General features: G+C 35.1%; 1 long non-coding RNA gene across 1 annotated transcript in view; it reads left to right on the forward strand.

Moving 5' to 3' along the window:
• The first annotated feature begins 10,827 nt into the window (after nucleotides 1-10,827).
• LOC108359560 (uncharacterized) overlaps nucleotides 10,828-20,673 on the forward strand; it is a 49,226-nt gene continuing 39,380 nt past the window's right edge. Inside the window, exons 1-2 of the long non-coding RNA XR_001846944.1 lie at nucleotides 10,828-11,258; nucleotides 11,337-11,478. This is a non-coding gene — a long non-coding RNA (uncharacterized LOC108359560). The remainder of the gene's footprint in view (nucleotides 11,259-11,336; nucleotides 11,479-20,673) is intronic.

Raw genomic sequence — 20,673 nt, forward strand, 5'->3', positions numbered from 1 at the left:
ACTTGCAAATTACTGAAAAGGAAATATAAAATAATGGTATATGGATCAATAATAAAACCTCTCCTCAATTATTGTCCAACAATTTTCTTCATAATGAATGATAGCTAAATTTATAAATTGCAGAAACAACAGAACCAAGCAATGAGATTCATTCTTCGAAAACGATATGACACGCCCATTAGAGACATGTTATCAGCCCTTGGTTGGCTAAGTGTGAAACAACAGCACTTTTATTATACGATGAAATTTGTTAAAAACATTATTGAAGATAAATTACCAGAATACCTAAAGATTAACTTAAAGTATGGCAGCAATGTGCACAACAAAGATACACGTAAGAAAAATTACTTCAATCTACCCATGTTAAAAAGCGAATCTGATAAATGTAATCTTTATTACAACGGTCTTAAAAGTTATAATGAATTACCGAATACTGTCAAGCAATATAAAAACATCAATGAGTTTAAAAGAAAGTTGTTTGAATTTTGTAAAACTATCCCAATATAATGTAATGTATTACTTTATATCTGTTTTCCGTTTACTATTGTTCCGTAATTTCAACTTGTAATTGCCATGTATGAATGCCCTTCCAAATGATTTCATTAGGCTTAAGCAATGTAATATCAAATAACTAGGTTAAGTCTACATATATTGTAATGAATTAGGCTCAAGAGAGCTGTAATAATTAAATAATAATAATAATTCTCTAGTATAGGGTAACAACCGCTAAAAAAGGTCCGGAAAAGTCTGGAGGGGTACCAAACGACGCGTTTCGGTCCCCCTATTAACAATCCGGAGTGGGAGGGCTAATATTATTAGCCATTTAAAAGTTATAAACAAAAAACTTTTGTTAAATATCGCTGATTTCTATGAGCAATTACCTCGTCAAAAATGCACTAAATCACCGGTTTCCACTTTTAAAACACTAATAAAATGTTTAACTTAACTTTATTATTAAAAAACACATAGGTTTTCAACATAAACTATTTGGTACTAAAAAAAAGTTAACAATCTTTCCGAACTGAAAGGCGAGATTACAAAATAGCTGCAGTGCTGCCACTGTATTATCGTTTCGTAATAATTCATTTCACTTAAAAATCAGTTAAATATATATATATTTAACGCAGACCGTCAAATTTATATATATATGCGGTTTACTTAAAAATCAGTTAAATATATATAAATATCTCCATTAAATATATATATATATATTTAACCGACTTTAAAGGATACTATAAAAAATAAATGAAACACATAAAATAAAATAAACTTCATATGTAAAATAAAACTGCTGTTATATTAATTCTTATTAGGATTGTACAGTACTCAAACTTGTTTGAAAATTTGGTGTATGCGTTCTCCTATAGTGCAATATTTGCGCATAAATAAGTATTCCGCTATGTGCCCATCGTAATTGGCGTCAACACGACCATACTTTGGGATAGAGAACCGAAATGCACGCCAACTCCTTTCAATGTTCTGGGTGTGGGCACCAGACATAGGGTCGACAAAATTGTCGGAGTGGTTAACGTTCAAATGGACGTAACCGTGGTCGTTGAGACTGTCGTACGCTCTCCAGCAGTCTGTGAGGATAGTTTTCCCCGGGGCAAGTCTTGTTTTAATAACGTCGAGTAATGTCTCCCTGGTTCTGTCAGGAACAGCGACAACGAACATTTTTTTCGACCCTCTTTCAATGCCGCCAAACAGCCACTGTCCATCAATCACGCGTCCGCGATTATATTTTCGGTGTCCCATTTTGGCTTCGTCAATTTCGACGGTCTTTCCGGGACCGCTTACCATCGCGTCGCTGTGTTCTTGGCTCCAGTGCAGCAGGACCTCCCTCACAAAGCTCACCCAGTGCGTAGTGAGCATAGTTTTCGGATGCGGCGAGGCAATGAAAAATACCACGAGCCTGCAAACCTTTTCCCGGCTCAATTGGGAGCCCGAAAAGAAAGTATTGTGAACGTAGCTTTTCCTGAATGAGCAAACCACTTTCCTTAACCTCTTTTTAATTCTTGCAGTTCTTTATCTGCGGCACATCCAATAATTACCAACCCGTTTGCGCTGGTTGGAGCACTGTCCGCACACCATGGAGTCTCTCAGGACCCCATGATGGGGCTGCCAGATATCTCCGTTGCCAAGCCGAGACACTTTACAGGCTAACCTAATATTCACGCACGCCGCCAATTTATTGTCAAAAATTTCTCATGCACATGCAACTTGTATGAGATCAACCGAAATTGAACGGCGTGCGTATGAAGCTAACTCAATTTCCAATTTTTGTTCTGCGTGACATTTTGATTTGACGTTTCGCTCAATGAAATCAAATGCAAACGAATGCAAGTCAATTTCGGATGACGCAAAAAAACAAATTCGACGGCATGCGTACCAAAACGCAAGCCGCGAATATTAGGTTAGCCTGTTAGGGAGGGCCTCTCGCTCCCTTATCTTTCATTTCGACGTGCGAAAGAATGTAGTGAAATTTTATTTTGACATAAAAACATGACATCATGAGATCACTACAACGTACGCCAACAAAACAAAACAACTTATCACAACTAAAGCACAGAGAATTTTTCACAATACATGCACCTTTTTTTATTCTTTATAAAAATACAGTTTATACTAAATATATGAAAAAACATAAAAATAAAATTGTTAAACTTTGTGCTAAACTCGAGAAAATTCAATAAATTTGCATACAAGTTTGCAACATTCTAACCAGACTTTTTATAAAAATGTTTAAAATGAAGTTTTGCAGCCCATTAAATTTTATTTGATTTTTGGTATTGTTTTTACTGAGAGTTTCTTCCATACAAACTATGTTCGATAATTCTTTTTATATGGAAGACACTGTCAGCAAAAAAACAAAATAAATGCTAAATATCAACGAAATTTGCTGGCAACTTCAGACTTGCACTTTATTAATTGGCTCAAAAGCTACATTTGCAACATTTTTCTAAAAGATCTGATTAGAAATTGTGATCTGATGAAAGAGCCTTAAAGTACTTAAAACTCTAGGTTTCATGAAAGAAAAAAATTACAAAAAAATACAAGATAACATTAAAATATCAGTCATATTATTCGTTGCTGTGAACTTGTTTCAAAACTTCTGTATTTTCCTTAATATAATTGCAAAACTCTGTGCATGTCATTTTGAACGTATTTAGGTACATATACTAATCATCAACTATTGCTTGTGCAAAGTTTAACTATCTCGAAATGTGACTATGACTAAATTTGCGAAAATATAAATTTTATGCGATACTTCACATCTGTTTGGCGCACTGCGGTTCTAGTTATTGAACGTTATTTTCACGATATGCGTTTGCGCTAATGCATTTGAGAACATACCCACTCGAGGCGTCTTCTCTTGCATAAATGATATCATTCGGTTTGAAGTGCAGAGCGCAAACTTTCTATGATCCAGTTAGTTTAACACCACATCCGATCCCTTCCGTGCGTAATATCTGTTGGCACACGAAACATATCTACCTTATTGTTGTGCTTCTGCATAAAAAGCAAGTATTTGGCATTTTAAAGGATTTTTTTTTTGTTCTTTCTAAAACAATTATTTTTTGATTTGAAATCAAATTTTATTTTGAAATTAATTTACAATGTTGCTAGTTTCAATGCACATGCAGCTGTCCATATATAAAAGCATCATTACGTGCAATTTCAGCAAAAACTTAAGCAACGAACTTGATAATAGCCTAACCATCGTTTAAAATGCGTCCATACGAACTCTTGCGAAGTCTAAGTTCTTCGGATATGTATTGTACCTGAGGTAAACAATATAAAAATTGCAGAGTGGTGTTATGCGGTGTAACCTTTTAGATTGTCCATTTTGTATAGAAGTTATAATATTTATTGCCAAATAAAAACCTATCCCTTTACGCTAGGGCTGCCAGACGTCCCGGTTTTCTCGGACATGTCCCGGTTTTAGACTATTTGTCCCGGTGTCCCGGTTCAACCTTAAAATGTCCCGGGTTTTATTTAAGTGTCCAGACTTTAATTGCAGAAACTTTTCTTCTAATGTAAGTTTTCACGACAAAGTTTATAGAATATAAAAATGTTTAATTACTCATACAAAATTCCAAAGAGAAAGTATAAATTTCTTCTGGCTCCTTAAAAGAGCGCCCCACTGAGTTGTCCATCACTTTTTGTTTAATACACCTTGGCCACATGATTCAATAATTAAAGGTTTGCTCATTAGTGACATTCGAGTTTTGACACTCCCTAAGCTCCCTTACAAAAGCTTTACACACACACACACGAACCCACACACAGTGCCTTGCTAAGGGTGGCGATTTTGTCAAGAGGGAGCGAGAAAACTGTTTTTTGAGCAAACCTTTTATTATTGAATCATGCCTTGAACCAGTTTTGAACCGGCAAACCGATATTTTCTATTAATTAACTGCACCATTAACCGAACCGAAATTTTCCACAAATGTTTGATCCGAACCGAAAACCAAACCACTTTTTATAAATATTGAAAGGATCGTTTCAACCAATTTTCAATAGATAAATTTACCCACTTTTTTCTTTTTGGTAAACATGGTAATACCCACCATGTTTGTTTACCATGTAACAATATCAAATGTAAAGGCAACCCATCTCATTTGACAGACCCTTGATCCTTAACCTTGCGCGTTGTTCTACTTGACACTTGACACTTAAACTTGAGCGTAATTTTTTTGTTTTTCGAACCGTTGAACCGAACCGAAACCCCGGTTCAAAGACCAAAAAAACCTCTTTGACGAACCAATCCAAAAGTGCAAAAACGGTTCGAACCGCTGAACCGAACCGACCAAATTTTTCATCCGGTTCACGTCCCTGCTTGGTACTTTTAAAGGAGACTTCATCGTAATTGTTCTTTTCATTTTATAATAAAAACCACGCACGCATTTTTCTGTTTTTTTAATGCAATCTTGCGATTTAAAAATCGAATTCTAAAGAATGTTCTTCCCAAATAAAACCTTTTTATATTTAGGTTCAAATTTGCTTTTAAATTTCTCATCAGATTTTGCAAAAAATTAGGCTTTTAGCATCATTAAATTTCACAATTTTTTAATTTATGCAAAACACCTGAAGTCGGCTTGAATAGACCGCCCTCCGATAGACAACTAACAGATCGTCGCTTAAAGTACAAAACCGTGTATCAACAAAATGCACAACTGCGTATGTGAGGTTGCATAAATTATTTTGTAGAGAGTAAAAACACTCATATTTCAAAATGGTTCTCTTTTTTACAAAGAAATCGCATTCCAGGACGAATGGATAAGGCTTGAGCCAAGAGCTTGTGTGAGTAAATCCAATTTTTGGCAAAAAATGTCAGTTACGCGGTTTTGCAGTTACACTTTCTTCATGCGTTCTGAAACCTAGTCGTCAACCCCATTTTCGAAATCATTTAGCTGGCATAATTTTGTAGTTTATCATATTCCACATCTTTGAATGTACTGATAAAATCTTCTGCTTAAAAAAAAATATTTCTTCTAGTGATCAGGTAGCATGAATTTGATGAAATGTCATAATTTTATTAAAAGTCAAATGGTTAACAACAACAACGAATGTCATTAAATGAAACTATCTTCTTTTTTGTACCATGGCCATACCTATTCATAACTCTTAATGTAGAGGAATTTTTTCTCTAATTTCATCTTAATGGACTAAGGAAAGAAATTCGCTCAATATAAGTACATACGTTAAAAATGATGTGTAAAGAGTTTTAAAATTATATTAAGGAAAAGTCAGAAGTTGAAACAAATTCACAGCAACGAAAAATATGACTGATTTTTTTATTTCATCTTGTACTTATTTTTTTTTTCATGAAACCTAGTTTTCTTATAGGTACAGTGCCGTACAAAATTATTAGCACAGAGAATTTTTCATCAGATAATTTAAAAAAATTTTGAAAATCTTGCTTTTTAGCCAATTAATAAAGTGCAAGTCTGAAGTTGGTAGCAAATCGCGTTGATTTTTAGCAATTTTGTTTTTACTGCAGTGCCTTCCATACAAAATGAATTGTCGAACATAACTAGTTTGTATGGAACAAAACTTTATTGGGTGTTCATGGGTGTTGTGTTAGATTTACCAATGTGTCCTGGTTTGGCAACGGAGATATCTGGAAGCCCTACTTTACGCATACGTTGATGCAGTATTACCAAAAGATATCACAATTTTGTGTTTTTCTTTATCATACATATACTTAAATAAATATATACATAATTTTAGTTCTGCCACTTCTGCACGTACATAAGTAAAACGCCAAAATTAGAGTTAAAAAATAAAATTATCGCCTTTCTTAGGTCAGCGGATATCTGATGACTTAAACCATATTAAATTATCTCAAAAGTTTGCAATAAATTTTGTTCGGCTAAATTGGTCAAACACGCCACTGTGCGGCTTTCGATAGCGAGTGTGCTTCGCCCATTTGAATTGTCGTATTGTAGAGAAAACATTTTGTTCGATTCGATTTGAAACGAGTAATCACTCGATGACGAATGCCGCGATTCGGGCCTACATTTGTACATTTTAACCAGTGTTGCCGCGCCGTGTCAAGAAAATGTATCACCCACTTAGCCAAAAATGCATCCAAATGTATTCAATTTCCTGTTTTTACGTATCCATCTCATAATTTGTAAAGAAACCAAACATTTTCAAGAAAAATACATAATTTAACCCATCCTAAGGACTTGGAATACATGTACACTTAGGTCTCTTTTTATGCGGATTTTTTTTTTATGCGGATTTGAATTTATGCGGTTTTTCAAACCATTATTTCGCTGTAGCGATTTTGCTTTTTTGAGAGTTTCAATTACTATTTTCAGTGTGTAAAAGACAATGCATCTGATAAATAATTTGTCTTTGTATTCTTACATAATAATAATAATAATAATAAAAGAATGGCGCTTACACATATGTTAGTGTTTGGCCGAGCTTCTCCTCCAATTTGTGGTGTGCGCCTTGATGTTGTCACACAAAGGGGAGGGACCTAAAGTTTTACCCCGACTCCGAACGGCGATTGTATTTTTACGAGAAGCTGTTTTTCATGGCAGAAATACACTCGGTGGTTTGCCATTGCCTGCCGAGGGGCGACCGCTGTTAAGAAAAAAACCTTTTTTTTCTAATTTTTTTTATGTATTCTTACATAATTCATGTATTTATTGTGGTATTTTTATTTATTTTTTTTTTGGTTAAAATACAGATAAAATTTTATTTATTTCATTAATGTTCGGTTTTACATGGAATAATAAGTGTTGAAGTGAAGAAATAAATAGTTTTTTTTGCTCAATAATGCCTCACTGGATTTTTTTTATGCGGTTTTTTTAGAATTTTTTACATGGAGTATCTGAATATATGCATGTACCGCATAAAAAGGGACCTAAGTGTATATATATTTTTATTTTTCATAAAATCAAACATTTGCAATTTCTATGTATAAATTAAATTTTTTGTGCATAAGCATTTTGCAAAGTAAGTATGTATAATAAAAAGTAATTAATATGTTACATTTGTACATGTACACTCTAAAAAGTGCATGTAAAACTACTATTGAAAAGTATCTATTTTTCAACAAATATCTGTATAAATATACGTATAAGATGTTCAGGATTTAATTTTGAGTTTGATATCTTTAAAATATACACTTAAAAATACACCTGAAATGTTTAACATTGCAAAAATTTTTAAACCAAAAATACATTTCCTACTAATAATAAACATTAGTAAATGTGAGCCTCGCTCTATTTTAAACATCTTATGTGTAATTTTGCTCTTCGCAAAATTTGGTATGTAAAAGTAACAAGGCAGTGTTTAATTTTATTACATGGTGCGAAAATTTACACATAAAAAGAGGAAACCGGTTACCTCTCTTAATGTGCGCAAATAAACAAAAAAAAAATTAAGGTGTATTTAAAGTCTTTTCAGTAAAATTCATACACATTTCCTTAAATAAATCAAATTTAGTCTTTTTTTACATTGAGATCTTCTTTCTTTTTAAATTAACAAATAAAAATATGTGACATGAAAGAGATTACTACAGAAAGAGTATCTATTTACTTTATATATATATATCTTTATATATATATTAAGATCTTGCTTAAAGCATCTCTTTTACTTAATTAAAACAATTGCGCTTCACAAATAATAAAATGCTTTTATTTCACGCTTAAGTAGTGATTTTTAAAACATTTAGAAAACGTAATGCATTCTACCATCTTTAATGTAAATCAATTTTTGAACGAAAAAAACTTGTTAGAAACTATAAAATTTTGGCCTATTTAAAAAAGTATCCACATTTATACTGATCGGGAAAAATAAGTATCTCGCAAAAATTCGTCTAAAAATGTATCCAGTTGGATCTATTTAAATCTAAACGGCATCCCTGATTTTGACAGTTACAGAGAGAAGTCGTTTATTGAGCTGGACTCATTCTCGATACAAATCACTACAAAGCGCCACTCTGTGACTGCCTAAATGTACAAATCGCGTGATTCCTGCTTAAGAGGGCATATATATGGTAAAAATATTTTACAGTAAAGTCTGTCTTAGCAGGTGAAAGAAAAATATTGTCAAGTGGGGCATAACCACAAGGAGGTTCTCTTATTTTGACCGCAGCTGTATGTATGGGTGTATTCGAAAACGTCAAAATACAAAGCATCACTGTCTTTTATTTCTAAGCCGCCCTAAGAAAAAAGGTCTAACTTACGCAATCTAGTTGAAAATTAAATAGAATCTAACCGTGGTTTCGAACGTTTGGCATTACACTCTACTGAGGTTTAGAAATAAAAGAGACTGCTGCTTTGCATTTGACGTTTTCTAATGCAGCCAGTACGTACACATTGTTTCCTATTTCTTTCCATGATCACACACAATAGCATCATAATTGAATTTGGCAGCACCTTAAACAAGATCGGATACCTTTATAATAGGTTCTTTCCCTAACAATCCGGACCAGATCCGGTAATTAAAGAATAAGTGAAAAGTTTGCTCTCAAAAATGGAACATAATCCAGAAGTACGGGAACGCAAAAAACCACATTTCGTGCACAGAAGTTGTGAAAGAGCTAGTGATGTGCTGAATTTTCGGTACCCAACATTCGGTTTACATTAAACCTTCGCCATTATACGCGTTTCAGGTTTTGGAAAAACTTTAATTATTAATTTATTTGATATCGGCTCAAACACTTGAACTTATCGCAACAGAGAAATATTATTTTATCAGTTTTAATCTTAGTTGATCCAAGGTTCAAGAAAAATGCTTTTACGTATGTAAAGTAAAAATATTTCATATCATACGTCAACAAAACCGATATCGGCAAAAATGATATCGGCAGATGCAGCTGGAACAAAACCTGAACCGTTTTTCCATATTTTTAGCCTATGTGCGCTTTTATTTGGATACTTTTTAAACCGGTACCGAATATCGATCAATACTTAAAAGTATTGACTCAGCACATCACTAGAAACAGGCAACATGTAAACACAAAACAGCTGATATGAACTTTGACGCTTTATCCATTTTTACCCGGAAAAAAGTCCGAGCTGTTTTGGGCAGGAAGAAGAAGACACTTACGATCCAATACTTTCCAATTTTCGCTCTCTATTACCCATTTTGTTGAGTACGGGAATGATTTCTGGGCTATTTGGGGCACCCGCGGGATCCCGCGTTGCGTACGGGAAAGAACCTAATACGAGCTTGTTTAAAGCAATAACGACACAATTCAAAATTCAAAACACAAAAACTGTTACTACTGTTAAGTGGATCTTGTCTCTAATCCATTTACATCCCTTACTAAAGTAAGTAGCAAGGATTGCTTTGACAAGGTTTAGAGACATGAGCCACATAACAGTAGTAACGGTTTTTATTTTTTGAATTGTGGCGTAATTGCACAGGACCGTCGATATGTAGGAGCTATGTCGTTGTTTTTTTGTGTGTAAACTAATAATTTTTAAAAGAAGTCTCATTTGCTTATCTTTCGGTTTTGAATTTTTTGTTATAGATTTTTAGGCGCTCTGAATCCGTTCCCTGTTGATTAGTAATATTAATATGGTCCCTGCAACCTCAATAGAAATTTATTGTATACATTTTAAAAACGCAGTTGATTGAATTGCCACCGGCGAATGTGTGCAGTAAGTATGTACGTCTGCATTATAATTAAAGCTATACTAAAACTTAAATATCGCTGCCTTAATATAGAAAGGCCCTATCTGACATCGTCGCTGATATACAAAAAGCCGTAACTAACTAAAAATCGAAAATTTACGTTTTAATTGATTATGATGCATTTGATCGCATTATATGGCCCCAAATCGTTTTATGCAATAAAAGATTTTAGTTAGTTACGGCTTTGTGTATTTCAGCGACGATGTGAGATAGGGCCTTTCTATATTAAGGCAACGATATGTACCTTCAAGAAGTTAAGAAAACCCAGGAATATTTGTGAATGCCTAAGCGTATTCGTAATACCTAATTGGATAAGCACACCGGGCAACGTCAACAACGCTTTATCAATCGAAGCAAGCAACGCAAATCGCCATATTGAAACTAGTCGAATTGAAATTGTGAAATTATACGTAAGCAATAGGAGCAAACAATGAATTGCCAAAGTGAATAAACATTTTCAAGGTTTCGTTTGAACTTCTCACCCTGACTGCCGCTTACCACCAACCATCCAGACAGCCACCGCTTTGCAGCAGTGCCTCGCAAAACAGCACCGCAACAAAGCGATTCAGCGATAATTATAAAATAAATATATGTAACAATATAGAGTAAGAAACGAACGAACGAGCTGTACAATCGGGTCGAACCCAACGCCCGAACAACGCGAGGCCACAAAGCCACGAAGTGTTCGCAAGTCAGATATACGAAAACATATCGCGTCAATCGACAGAGAACAGAAGAGCAAGTAAACGCTGTCACACACGTCGACATAACAACACTACGAATGAAGCACAAGTGCTCAATAATCACACCAACAACAAACACAGCCCACAATAGCATTAGCAAGAGTGTTGGGACAAAAGACGCCAAAGAAGGGAAGTGGCAACAAGTAACAAGATAACTTGCTGAACCACAAAGGATATCAGTGAAGCAGATGGAGGTGCCGGAGCTGTTGCTGTAGCCGTAGCGATAGTCAACGTCGGAGTCGTAGCCGGAGCCTTCGTCTAGATAGTATACGTACACAACAAATTAACCTTCAAACGGCTGGCGTGCGTGCATAACCACGCATACGCTCTACTTGCACATACATATATGTAAGTACATACATAGATATTTGTGTGTGTAGTTGTGCAATGAAAAATTCCTAATTGTGCACAACTGTTGTATTCTAGAAGAACGCAGCTGCATTATACGAAAGCGATAAAAGAGAGGTTGTAAAAGTTGAAACAGATACAGAAACCGATGCAAAAGCAACGTATAACGATTGAGTGCAACACGCAGGCGGCGGCGAATATGTATATCGTAGCACCACAGGTAAGTGCATATAACGGGTGATTTTTTTGAGGTTAGGATTTTCATGCATTAGTATTTGACAGATCACGTGGGATTTCAGACATGGTGTCAAAGAGAAAGATGCTCAGTATGCTTTGACATTTCATCATGAATAGACTTACTAACGAGCAACGCTTGCAAATCATTGAATTTTATTACCAAAATCAGTGTTCGGTTCGCTTTACGTCCGATTTATGGTCTACATAATCGACCAAGTGAGCAAACAATTAATGCGATTGTGACCAAGTTTCGCACTCAGTTTACTTTATTGGACATTAAACCAACCACACGAATGCGTACAGTGCGTACAGAAGAGAATATTGCGTCTGTTTCTGAGAGTGTTGCTGAAGACCGTGAAATGTCGATTCGTCGCCGTTCGCAGCAATTGGGTTTGCGAAACACATTTCGAACCGAACACTGATTTTGGTAATAAAATTCAATGATTTGCAAGCGTTGCTCGTTAGTAAGTCTATTCATGATGAAATGTCAAAGCATACTGAGCATCTTTCTCTTTGACACCATGTCTGAAATCCCACGTGATCTGTCAAATACTAATGCATGAAAATCCTAACCTCAAAAAAATCACCCGTTACATATGTAATGTACTTGAATACATACATATATATGTATACTATATTTACACTTTTAATGCATACAATTGCTGCTCGTTGATGAAATAATTTCGAGAAAACGAATTCATTGTCTATTACACAAACTTATTTTAGTAAGTAAACATTATCTAGTATATAAGTTTAATCAGTAAAAGTGACTAGTTAATTCATACACATACATGTATATGGGTATGTATAAAAATTGCAAACTTTCTACTTTGAAAAAGGTTGTTCTACTTAGAGTAGATCTAAAAATAAATATTTAAGTCACTCATTAAGTTGAGATTTTCAAATGCTTTGTTTATACTATACTTAGATACGAGTGTATTTGAGTATGCAAATAAGCATGTGGGAAGTTGGGTACAAAGATTCAAAGCGTTTATCATATGCAATGCCAAAACTTGGATTGTTGGCTTTGTTGGTACCTTTGTTTCTGTTGCTCGTCTGCCACGACTGCTGGTGTTGTTGACTCTGTTCACTTACTGATCAGATCGCCAAAAAAAAAAAATAGCATAAATAGCTGCAAAAGAAAACACGATGCTCGTAATGCCTACGAAGCAGCTACGAACTAAAATGCGAACCAAGCACCGCAGCAGTGATGTGGTTGTTCGTTTTTCTGCTGCTTTTCTCCATTAAGTGCTGTTTTCGTTTGCTTTTTTCATTTCTGGTTTTTGCATTACTTTCCCATATACAAAAAGGTACGTACACATCCATACAAATATATATACGTACTTTGTACTTACCAGTATGTCAGTATGTATGTATGTACATTGGCTTCGTTTGACACGATTCGCAGCTGTGACTAACCCAGACGAATACCATGAACACATCACAGCTCACTGCTCTCTGTTTTCAATGCTGTTTTTTAGCTTGTTGTCCATTTTACTGATGATAGACTGTACAAGTTTCGCAAATATGGATGGGATCATAGTGTAAAGTAAAGCTATTGTGATGATTTACCAGTCAATAAAAATCCCGCATGGTTGCGAAGGATATATAGAAATAAAACAAAAAAAACTAAAATATTTCAACTCCTTTTGTACCTTTATATATGTATACATTAATGTGTTCGCACATACTTCAGTTACATTTATGCATTACTTGTTTTAATAAAGATTTCCATAAACGAAAACGGGGTTTTGCCTATAGAAGTCTGCAGTGAGAGCCTAGATCATTACGCCCTATCTGTATGCTAAATACATACATACCATGAGAAGACTACAAAAAAAAAACTAATTTCTGCTGAATTGACACTTTCCCACTTAGAACGAATCGTCCAAAACTAGAAGTCCTAAGCCAATGGAAATGTAGAAAGGGAGATTGAAGTTGTTCTACGCCGTCACACATACCAGTATTTACATAAAAAATCCGTTTAAAATTATTTTAGAACTTTTCTAAAAATAAAACATATTTTTTCATATATTAAGAGCTACACAGGACACTTTTTAAATATTTTTTTACTCAGAATCTGATTCTACTTCTGTTTCTTCGTCATCTTGACACCCAGTACAAGATGATGGGAGCCTTATGACCATAAATTCCACTATCTCTTTTGAAAAAGCCTTTTGCTTTATCTTTGATTTTGGCCGGATGGAACTCAGGTAATGATCTGAACTTAAAAGAAGCCTGTTAATTACATACATACATATGTATGTGCCTGTTACAGCATTCACGAGACAATTTTCTTGAAAAATGTTGTCGGTATTGACGAAAGATTTTATTTCGGGCTTCAGCTGCCTGCTCTGAAAGTTGTCCGATCGGCAAGATGGCGCTCGAGCTGGCTAGTTTAAACTAAAATTAACCAATCAAATACCAGCCAGCTGTTCAATTTAAACAGAGTTTACGTAATCTAAGTTTAAACTGCCAAAACGGGCACATAGTATTTATATGAGATCTCCGTGGCAGCATATATTTTACTTGTTATTTGGTAGCATCCCGATTTTTTCAAAAATGTGACACGGATCGGTCCACAAAATCTGACCGACGAAGGAACCAAGTTTTGCGGCAGTGCTTTTATGTTTTCTGCTGTTTTTGTGATCAAGCGTAAAGGAGCAGGGGAACTTTGAAATATGTTTGCATCGTTATCTGAGCTGTTTTGGAATTTCTGTTTATATTGGGACTGTTATGATCCATCACATCCCCACTTTATTATTAGTTCTAAATTTTCTTTTTCTTTTTGTGTACAGGTATCTGCAACTTCGACAATGTGCTTATGTATGTAAGCGAAAAATCTTGTGGTCAAGTGAAAATGTAATGTTGTTTTACAACTTTCCCGTCGATCCTAGTAAGGAGAAAATCATAATTTATAGTACCGAATGACATTCCCATCCTCGGTTTCAATTATTCTTGGTTTTAACTTAGTCGCAGGGACAACAGAAGCTGTATACATATTAGCATCGGCAATAGTTTCATCGAGTACATTTATCCTTTGCTTATAGGTGCTTTGTTCTGTTCATCCATAACAGTCCCATTTATTAATCAATGTTAGTTCCTCTGGCAGTGGTTTCGACTTTTCTCCAGAAAAACTCTGCAATAGTCATCTAGATGTATGATTCATCAAGTTTTGGAGGTCAACTTCAGCTGATACTTCGGTAATTTTGGGATTATGAGGCACTGCTTGCTTCTTGGCTTACCTAATTTGTTGGTAATGACTCACCTGCAATATTATATATTTTTCCTTAGATAAACCAAGATCTAGAAACAGCGCCAAAGACTCTTCTGGACTGTATTTCCCAAGCAAAGCATTTGGTGGTGTGTGAATGCTATTTTTGATCCTCATGAGTTGCACTGGACTTGCCTTAACGCAACTGCTTGTGTTATATGAGACTTAATTTTTTCTTTGTCCCATGGCTATAGTTTCAGTAGCATCTGTTAGCTTCCTTTTTCTTGTGAAACTTGAGCACTCGTCTATGGGTTTTCTTCGTCTCCCTCCACTTTGATGGAGTTGGATGGATTTAGGCTTTTCTTCGTAAAATAAACTAAGTAGTAGAACGATTGGCGGCTTGCCATTTGCCTTTTATTTTGATGTATGTATGTATATTAAATGAATTTTTCCTTCAGGTCTCCATCTTCTTCAATGCTGTGAATTTTACTCCTTAATTCTTTCATAGGCAGCCGAAACAAGTCCCTTTTAGTCTCTGAAGCTCGAAATACCTCATGTTGTTTGGAGTTTTCTACAGACATTATTATGATTTTTGTTAAACATTTTGCATATAAAAAAAGCTAAACATTGATGTGAATTTACCTAAAGGTATATTATGCAGTTCATAACCAAAAAATATGGGATTATTATTAACAAATGCAAAGAACAAAAAAGCGGCCTTCCGACCGTACTACCTGCTTATGCGCGTTTCCAAGGTTGTTTCACTAATTGATATAGAAAGCAGGGTTCGTATTTGCACACACATGTGCAGCACATCCTAACATTTTAAGCTCACACACGTGTGCTGTGCATATAAAAAATTAAAAATTTGCTCACATCACATGTGTGTGCCGTTTGGTAAACAGCACGGGCACATGTGTGTACTTTCTTTTTATTAATGTAAAGCACACGCACATGTGTGTGCTATGCGTAGAGAAACTTATACACTTCGAATTCTAACTCAAATCTTAAAATAATTTTTTAATATGTTTTCTGTCATATAAAAAACAAACAACATCTCACTTTTTATTGAATTGTCTTTCAAAAAATAACGTTTAATAAACAAATTCTTTTAAGAATATATTATGTGCATGTGCATGGGCTGAAATTTGTACAAAAATCGGCTCACACACATGTGCATGTGCTTAATAACAAACAGCACACACTTTTCTGTGAGTAGAGTTTGTTTTCCACTTATGCACACACATGTGTATGAGCAGTGAGTGCAAGTTGAATGTGTTTCTGGCGTGTGTGTGAGCAGAGCATGTGTGTGCAAATACGAACCCTGATAGAAAGTAAATGCGCAACCCGGCACAGAAGAACAGTTTTGAATAAGATAAGGTAAGATAATACTTAGCAACCTTAATTTCAAAAAGGACATTTTTGGAATTTCTATTTATCTTCTACCAAAATTGGAAAAAGGGCCGAAAAATAGACTTTACGTGAAACAGGTAGATCTAACAACTTTCAGGAAAAAATTAACTTTTCCTGATATCTGAAATTGAAGTACCTTTCGCAAAAGTACAAAAAAATAGCAACTCGTCGCTTCATTTACAGACAACACCATCCTAAATATGACGAAAAAGAGCAATAAATACAAAATTTCCATGTAGGAAAATTTTTAACTTGAGCGGCGCTACCTCCTAAACTACTAATCTCTCTTTATTGAAAGTTATCTTTCGAATTACCTATTAAGCAGCATTGTTCAACTTTGCGTTCAACATTTGCGTTAAACGCAACGCAAGGTTGCCCGGAAGAAAGTTGAATGGCTAAAAGTATCGAAATATGAAAAGAATATCAAAATATTCGCAATAAGAAGGCGTTTGTACTGTTCAACTTTGCATTCAACTTTTGGTTGAACGGCCTTTCAACTAATCGCTTTCAACAAAGTTGGTCGCCAGCAAATATTTAGCCATTCAACTTTTTTTTCGTGCAACCCTGCGTTGAGTTGAACGCAAATGTTGAATGCAAAGTTGAACAATGCAAACACTGCTTTAGATACGTATATTCGCTATCTTTTGCAACATTTTTGCGGCAAAAGCGCCATTGTGCGACGTCGAACGATGTGGCACGCAATAACTGGCATGCTACCAACTGACGTTATCGAGGATGAAAAAGGGGAGTTTGAAGGCAGAACACGTTAATCCAAAGGTAATAGCTGTTGACGTCCTGAAGCAAAAGACACGCACGATGGTCGAATCTGCAGCTATGTGAACATTTTATAATTTTTCTCCTTTTAACCACAAACTCATATAAATGCGGTGTTTTCGACGTCGCTGATTTCGAATGATTCGTAATATGACATAACATGATTTATAATATTCTCCTTTTAACCAAAAACTTTTACATGAGGGGTTTTTAGAGGTGGCGATGCCAGATTTTTTTAAATCAAAATGTGGGTCCAATGTGGGGTTATCGAATTCAAAGAAAAGAAATTTAAATTCAAAATAGTAGACCACATCTTTGCTTTATATTTTTTCCCTAATCAAAAGTACTTAAAATAGAAACTGTTTCCTTTCGATATACATACCCTGCAGGGAAAGCTACTAGTTGTGAACTAGAATTCTACCAGTTTGCGTTTCAGCCCAACTAGTTCACATTCTATCCTTTTTCAATGTTAGCGACTGGTATTTTTAACATTGCGATGTCCTACGCAGCGTTGCCATTTTAGCCGTTTTCCGGCTAGATTTAGCCGGTTTTGATAGCAACTAGCCGGAGAAAATTCGATCTAGCCGGCAGCCGATTTGTTAGCCGGTTTGTAAAAAAAGTTAGCCATTTTTAGCCGATTTTATTATTTGCCTAATTTTCAGGTGCAAAAAGTAAACAAGTTGTTCGAAAGCAATAATGCAGACCCAATGAAGATTTTTAATGAACTCAATGTTTTACTTTCGCATCTATGCTCCCTAGTGGTTATTAGCGCGGACACATTTGATCCTATATGCTCCCCGTTGGAACCATACCTTGCTCCATTTCCTCAGTTTTATCACAGTTTTGAAGAGTATTTAAAAACAAAAGTAAGCACAAACGCTTTTGACCACGAAGCCGAGAAAATAATTCGAGAAAATGGTCGCTATTTTATTATCACTTTAATAAAGGAATTACGCCAACGCCTCCCTACAAATATTGCCACACTAAAAAAAATTGACTTTTTTCGGTTGGAAATGCATTAAGAGTAATTAAACCAAAAGTATTTGTTCAACTACAGCAACAAAAACACAAATATAATGCCGACGAAATAACATCCATAGAGATGCAATGGCAACGGTTAACGTTACATACCTGGAGTAATTTAGACTCAACTGTAAAATTTTGGGCCGAAGTTTATCAATTTCGAAATGCCCTAGGAGAAAACCCTTTTGCTGACCTTTGCAACCTAGTTTTTAGTTTTCTTGTTTTGCCTATAAGTAATGCAGAAGTAGAGCGAATATTTAGTTCAATGAATATAATAAAAACTAAGCAAAGAAATCCAATGTGCGTTAAAACGTTAAACGCTATTTTATATATAAGATACGGTTTAAAACGTGAAGAAAAATGCTGCCATAATTTTACTGTAGATGACGATCTCTTAAAATTAATGAATTCAGGTGATATGTACAATAGTGATTCATTTTATGATGATGATTTCTTGCGATTTATTTAAATAAAGCATGTGAATTTTCACTAAAACATTTTAGCCGTTTTTAGCCGCTTTTTTTTGCCAATCTAGCTGGTCGGCCCAAAAAGTTCTGGCAACACATGTCCTACGAGATGTCAATTGTCAGGCTATGCATCAGCATCTACTAGTAGAAATACTAGTAGCATCATACCAGTTGATGAGATAGTCTGCCAATTCATGCCCCGTGAAAAGCATAAGTGTGCCTTTTTGCTCGCGACGCTCCAGCAGTCACAATGGCCGACAGAGCAAAGCACTCGCGTGGTAAGCCTGAGGTCCCAGGTTCAAATCCTGGCGTAGGGAAAATATTTTTTTATTTTTTATTTTATTTTTATTTTTTTATAAATTAATTTTTTTGTTTAGGCTGTGTATTGTAATTTTTAAATTTAATAAAAAAAATATTTTTATTTAATTTCTTTGTTTTTATACCACAAGCATCTCTTCCTAAATGTTTTTTGCAATGCAATTAGATGTTCAAATTTGTTATTTATTTATAAATTGAATAAATTATTTTTACTTACATTTATTTAACTTTAAAATCCTTAACCACCTCCAGGCGGCGTCGAACCTGCGATTTCAGAACCAGAACCAGTAGTCTTCACGTGACGCCACAGCCGACATTTGTAAGAAAAGCAATTAATTGCGTTTAATTTATGGCTTTGGCAATTCAAAGGCAGATGTCGCTGATCGCCTAAGTTCTTCGAAATTGGTGAACTGGTAGGCACATACTAGTTAATGAACTAGTATTTTTTCTTATTGGTTTGGCTTTTCACTGCAGGGTAAGCATCACGAGAGTTTGTATTTGGGCCATTTGTCAGCTTTCAGATACGTCAAGTTTTGCTTTCAAGTCTGCTCGTACCACGGCGAAGGAGGTGAGAAGAGAGGGGAAGAGTACAGATACCTCCGTACCGTCAATTCGTTTCAAGTTTTCTTGTCTTTTTGGACCTTTTCGTTGCTTCACATTTAATGCCCTGTGTGCAGCTCTCAAGAAAACGGTCAAGAAAAAGTTGCACATTATTTCGTGTGTGTGTGTCCAAGGAATTTTGACATTTCTGATACTTCACAGCCTGTTGCGTCACTCTTTCCTCAAGAAATAATGGAGCGGGCATATATTTCTGTTGCAAACCTGGGTTGCCTTGTGCTCTTTTTTAAAAAAAAACTTTAGAAAACCGTTGTAGAAAGCGTAGCAAATTCCTTAAGTACTGCGTGCTGCCTTAAGGAAATTTGACTGACGAAAATTTCTTAGCCATTTCTTGTACATCATTTTATATGGAGTTTCTGCTTTTCTTGAGAGCTGCACACAGGCCTCAAAGAACCAAGAACTTGAATTCAATAAAAGTTGACGCGCCTGGAAGCAAAGAGAAAACACAAAAGAGAATGCGAAAAAACTGCTTTCAAGACGTGACGTGTCTCAAAGGGGACTTTCCACACTAAGTGCTATTTTCTTGTCCACCTTTTTAATTTTTTATGGTGGTAAAAACGAAAAATCAAAAAAAGCATTATACGGCCCAAATTTTTATTATGGTAGGCCGTTTTGTTTTTTTTTTGCGAATGGTATTTCTTAGATATATTTTACCTACTCCATATAAAAAGATTTATACCCGCTCAGGTTATTCGATATTCAACATGCAAAAAAGGCTGACTTCCAAAACGTCAATTGCTTTGCATACGTAAGAAGTATAAGGTTCCATAACGCCGAACTACAAAATATTGACAATACTGTTCCAAAACGCATCCGAAAAGTTATCGAAACGCATCGCTAGAGCAATCAGCGCATCAGAAACAAAGTTGATGCCTCGCTTGTTATTGGTTAGCATTGGTGTTTTAGAAATGGAAAATTTAGAAAAATTGTTCATTGCTATATTGAATATTTAAAATATACAATGTATATGGTTGCAATGTGTCGCAACTCTGCATATCAAACAGTTTGAATACCGCAGTATAACACTTACCAAACATTGTACTGATACGTTTTGGAAGTCAGCCAAGGTTAAAACAAAGAAACAATGAAAAAAGGCATAACTTTTTGTGCATGACCACCTTAACTATGATTGTTTTATTCTATTTTTGCCTGAAAAAAATATCAGCATAAGCGTGGCTTTCTATTAAAATATTGTCCCTCCGAATTTTACGGAATGTCACTTTTTTAATTTTGCCGTGATATTATATTAACACTAGCAGACCCAGCGAACTTCGTCCCGCCCAAAATAAATTTTTTGTATTGAAACATTTTGGTCCAACATTTTCACCACCAGTTCACGTTCATGATTTTT

The sequence above is a fragment of the Rhagoletis zephyria genome, unplaced genomic scaffold (genome assembly GCF_001687245.7).
Source record: "Rhagoletis zephyria isolate East Lansing unplaced genomic scaffold, Rhagoletis_zephyria_1.1 Rzeph_scaffold_00409, whole genome shotgun sequence".
Taxonomy (NCBI): domain Eukaryota; kingdom Metazoa; phylum Arthropoda; class Insecta; order Diptera; family Tephritidae; genus Rhagoletis; species Rhagoletis zephyria.